A 3,926-nucleotide genomic window follows, 5' to 3' on the forward strand; every position below is an offset into this window, starting at 1 on the left:
ACTGTTTGCATATCTGGTCACCAGCTGCCAATCTGTGGAAGGCCGTGAATACCAGAGGAGTTAGAGCCTTGTTAAAGGACGTTGGTCACTATTGATGGGTCTTAAGCCTTTACAGCTAAAACTATAATTTTTAACATGTGAATAAGTTTTTATTATATTGTTATAATCTATTTCATTGCTGGTTATTAAAATCTTACTGTGCTCAATGTATTAATTAAATTCATCATAGCTATCTATTCATGAGGGAAAAGAGGAGAAGGCAGAATCTGGAACTAAACCTTTGTGGCTTCAGGCATCCACTGTGTGACCGAGAATATGTTCCCTGACAGTAAGAGAAGACTACTGTCCAGGGAGACATCAACAGACACAGAGGGAGGATTTACTCAGCACAGGATTCTTCTTAGAGATAACGGTTAGGGCAATGGTTATAATCCTGAAAATGTAGTCAACTGCCACTACATTTAACGAGGTTTTGCATACAGTGGTAAAGTTTGTATGGCATATATTTTATCATGCACACACACACAAAATTATTAAGTTAAAAGCAAACCTGATTAAGGTCTAGACTGCATTGCCAAATTTTAAGAAAAACAAGAAACAGAGTAATGTCTTCATTAACACTACTGGGGATGGAATAATTTCACAGTTGAGAAACTCAGTACAACTCCTCTGACCAATCTGATTTCTTTAACAATAAAAATTCATGTCAGAAAAAGGAAGTTAACCAGAAAATCATAATTTTTAAAAAATTGTTTATTTTATTGTATGTATATGAGTGTTTGCCTGTATGTACATGTGTTGACAGAGGTTTCTGTCCCGCCTGGTTCCACAGTTGTTCAGTTCCAAAGAAACACACAGAGGCCTACATTAATTATAAACTGCTTGGCCTATTAGCTCAGGCTTCTTATAAGCTAATGTTTATATCGTACATTAACCCATTATTTTTGTCTGTATTAGCTACGTGGTTTGGAACCTTTTATCAGTGAGACATGCAATCTTGCATCCTCTGTGTCTGGGTGACAACAGCAGACTGAACCTTTTATCTTCCCAGAATTCTCCTGTTCTGGTTGTCCCACCTATATTTCCTGCCTGGCTACTGGCCAATCAGCATTTTATCAAAGCAATATAAGTGACAAATCTTTACAGGGTATAAGACCACTGTCCCACAGCATATGTATGCCATGTATGAAGTGCCCCAGGAAGCCAAAAGAATGTCAGATGCTCAGGGAATAGAGTTATAGACATGTGTGAGTCACCCTGTGGTGCTGGGCACTGAATCAAGATCCTCAGCAAGAGCAGCAAGTGCTCTTAACCACCGAGCCAACTCTCCACCCCCGAGCTAAAACTGTAAAGCTCTTAGAAGAAAAAGTTTATGATGCCAGCTTTCACCATAATGACATAATGACAAAACAGAGGCAACGGAAATAAAGACAGACAAACTGAACTATCAAAGTTTAAATTTTCTAGTCATCCAAAAACACAATAAGCAAAGTAAAAAATGAAACAAAACAAAAAGCTCAGCCCATATAATAGGAGAAAATAGTTTAAGTAAGTTATGTGATAAAGTAGTAATACCTATAATTCGGAAATAATAAGAATTGAAACAGATTTGTGTAGGATGTCTCTAACAAAAGTATAAAAGTGGTCAGGAGATACTGAAAAGATCTGGAAAATCGTAAGTGCGGGGTAACACCTGATTCACTAAGGTAACCACTACTGGAAAAACATTAACTGGCTCTTACCTCTACCTCAATCTGGAATGGCGATTATGCCTGCAGGGATCTCAGGATGAGACTGAGACTGAGTGCTGTCTCCTCTTGTCGTATATTCCTCTCTAGTGCTGGGATTAAAGACATGCACCACCTGGCTTCTATGACAAACTAGTGTGGCTACTGTGATTAAAGGCATGTGTGACCACTGCCAGGTCTGTAAGGCTGACCAGTGGGGCTGTTTTACTCTTTGACCTTCAAACAAGCTTTATTTATTAAAATACAAATGAAATATCACTACAATCATTAACAACCAGAAAGTGGAAGCCACTCAAATATCCACATGAGTGAATAAAATAAACAAAATGTAGCGTGCCTAAAGGCATCTGTAGTGGTTTGAATGAGCATGGTCCCCCACCCCACATGGGCTCACATATTTGAATGCTTGGTCCCCAGTAGGTGGAACTGTTTGAGAAGGATTAGGAGGTGTGTCTTTGTTGGATGAGGGGTGTCACAGGGGGTGGGCTTTGAGGTTTCAAAAACCCACACTAGGTTATTCTCTTCCTGTCCTCCATAACTCCTCTTTCTCTCTCTTCTTTCAACTTGTGGATAAGACATAAACTCTCAGCTACTGTCCAGTGCCATGCCTGCCTCTCTGCTGCCATATTCCCCGTCTCCATGATGGTCATGGACTCAACCTCTAAAACTGTTAAGCAAGTCCCCAAATAAATGCTTTCTTTTATGCATAACCTTGGTCATGATGTTTCTACACATCAACAGAAAAGTAATTAGGATAGGAAATGAAACAAGCCAGTCTGAAAGACAAATACATGAGGAATTTGGTGAAGTCACTCATAGAATTGTAAAGATAGCAGGGTTTGGGGCTGGGGAAGATGATAGTTTGATGTGGGATTCCCCTCTGTATGCTATGAATATGTTTTTATTAACATTGGTTATTAAAGAAGCTATTTTGGCCAGTGGCTTAGTAGAGTAAAGCCAGGCAGGAAATCTGAACAGAGATATTGAGAGAAAGTAGGCAGAGTGAAAGAGACACCATGTGCTGCTGAAGGTGAGAGATGCCAGATGCTAGCCATAATCTTACCGGTAGACGACAGCATAGTGATAATACATAGGTTAATAGAAGTGAGCTAATTTAAGATGTAAGAGTTAGCTAGAAATATGCCTAAGCTACTGGCCAAACAGTGTTGTAATTAATGTAGTTTATGTGTGATTATTCACATCTGGGCAGCTGGGAAATAAACAAGCAGTCTCTTACTACAAAATGGTGTGCCAACATGGGGCAACTGCATCCACATAAAACCTGAGAGAGCTGGGGAAGAAATTCTAGACACAAAGAACAGAGTTTAGTGCAGCTTCTTGGTAGTCACTTTTTTTTTTCAGATGGTTTTTGTTTGCTTGCGGTGAGCAAGGGTGCCATGACTCCTTTAAGAGAGGTCTTCCTGCCGGGCGGTGGTGGCGCAGGCCTTTAATCCCAGCACTCGGGAGGCAGAGGCAGGCGGATTTCTGTGAGTTCGAGACCAGCCTGGTCTACAGAGCTAGTTCCAGGACAGGCTCCAAAGCTACAGAGAAACCCTGTCTTGAAAAAAAAAAAAAAAAAAAAAAAAAGAGAGAGAGAGAGAGAGAGAGAGAGAGAGAGAGAGAGAGAGAGAGGTCTTCCTGACTCAGTATTGGCAGCAAAGGCTGCATGGCTAGACCTGCTTTGCCCTTAAGCTGGGGCAGTGGATATGGTTTGATCAAACAAAGATAGCCCAGATGGGCCAAAATCCATGACAGCTTCAAGACTGCTAGTTGAGATGGACCTACCACACAGGATACCCTGTTGACAGAGATTTCTGTCCTACTCAGTCCCACAGTCATCAGTCCCAAAGAACATACAGAAGTCTAGCCTATTAGCTCAGGCTTCTTATTAACTTTTTTTTTTAAATATTTATTTATTTATTTAGTATGTATACAATATTATGTCTGTGTATATGCCTGAAGGCCAGAAGAGGGCGCCAGACCTCTTTACAGATGGTTGTGAGCCACCATATGGTTGCTGGGAATTGAACTCAGGACCTTTGGTAGAGCAGGCAATGCTCTTAACCACTGAGCCATCTCTCCAGCCCCCTTATTAACTTTTATATCTTACAGTAGCCCATAATTCTTGTCTGTGTTAGCCTTGTGGCAGGGTACCTTTTATCAGTGAGGCATTCTAAT

Source organism: Microtus pennsylvanicus, chromosome 3 (genome assembly GCF_037038515.1).
Source record: "Microtus pennsylvanicus isolate mMicPen1 chromosome 3, mMicPen1.hap1, whole genome shotgun sequence".
In the NCBI taxonomy this organism is placed as follows: domain Eukaryota; kingdom Metazoa; phylum Chordata; class Mammalia; order Rodentia; family Cricetidae; genus Microtus; species Microtus pennsylvanicus.